This window comes from Myotis lucifugus, unplaced genomic scaffold (genome assembly GCF_000147115.1).
Source record: "Myotis lucifugus unplaced genomic scaffold, Myoluc2.0 scaffold_0, whole genome shotgun sequence".
Classification (NCBI taxonomy): domain Eukaryota; kingdom Metazoa; phylum Chordata; class Mammalia; order Chiroptera; family Vespertilionidae; genus Myotis; species Myotis lucifugus.
Window position 1 is genome coordinate 46,392,654 of NW_005871048.1, and position 1,476 is coordinate 46,394,129.

Genomic DNA, 1,476 nt, shown 5'->3' on the forward strand with positions numbered 1-1,476 from the left:
ACCGGCCTGGTCTCCCCACGCAAGCCTGCTGTTCAGTTGTCCATTTGGTTGTTTTGGTCATGACGACTCCTGGCTTATTATATATTAGGATGTATTTTCTTACAATGTTATTTCTCTGAGTAGGGTTGAGGTGTCTGCTTGGCTCTCATTTTTTAAAACAAAAAATTACGTTTTAGTCAATGTAGATTATCCAAGGGCTGCTGATGAAATAAATAAATTACTTAGCCCCTTTGCTCCCTTATTGGCTTTGACTCCTAAATTTTAGAGAGATTTTGCTGCTTATTAGCACCTACACCAAAGAAAGGACAGAGATAATAGAAGAAAAGAAAGCAACAGCTTTGCCATGTTACTATCTGTTAGTCAATGAGGGAAGAGTGGGCATATGTCAAATAAAGGGAGGCCTATGGATTGTCTCTAAGTCAGGTTTCCTCACAGCCAATTAGGAATTGCTCACATCTGGGATCTCTGCCCCTCTAGCTTCATGGTGAGCAGGTGAGCACTGAGTGGATCCATACTGTCCCTGTGTGGACCCCGGGAGGACCTGCAGGTAAATGAGGAGGCTGACTTCAAGGTGGCCCCTGTTGACTCCCACTGCCTGATGTTCATGTCTGTGTAATCCCTGAAAAGTGATGGGTATCACTTTCATGATTAGGTTTCAAAGACAGTGACTTCCAGACAGGCAGCATCTTTCCATTGCCCATTCATCTTGCAGTTGTGATGAAGCAAGCTGCCACGCTGGAGAGGCCCACTGTAGTAAGAAACCAAATGTGGTCTCTGGCCAACAGCCAGAGAGGAACTAAGGCCCGCGGTCCGCCAACCTGTGAGGAACTGAATCTAACCAACAACATGAACTTGGAAGTGGATTTTTCCCCGCCTAAGTCTTGAGATAACTACATCCCAGTCAAGACCTTGATTTCAACCTATAAGAAAACCTATAAGAGGACCCAGCTATGCTAAATTCTGAACCCACAGAAACTGTGAGACAAATGTGTGCTGTTTTAAGCTTGCCAGGGTTTGAGGTAATTTCTTATGCAGCAATTGATAAATAACAGGTAACTAATACAGTCTTTTACTATACTTTGAAACTATTCTGATCGCTCTTGGCAAAAGAAGAAAGGATCTGATAAACTCATTCATACTATGATCTTTGGGAACTCAATAGGTAACCCCTGTTGGGATACAGTGTCTTCAGAGGGGAGGTAATGCCAACACAATAGAGTGCACGAATAATGGCAGAATTTTAGGATTTGGGGTGATAATAGGAAATGTTCTGTTGAGGATGGATAAGCTTTCTGTTTTTCCTCAAAAATTTATAACATATGTAATTCACTTCTAGCACATACATATGTTAGACTTTGCTGTCTTAAGTCTATTTTTAAAACCAGTTATTGTTTTTATTATTTTAAAAGTTGGATTCTGAACAGGATGTGATCCTAGGCATCTTTCTGGAGGAGGAAGGGAGCCCATGATGAACTT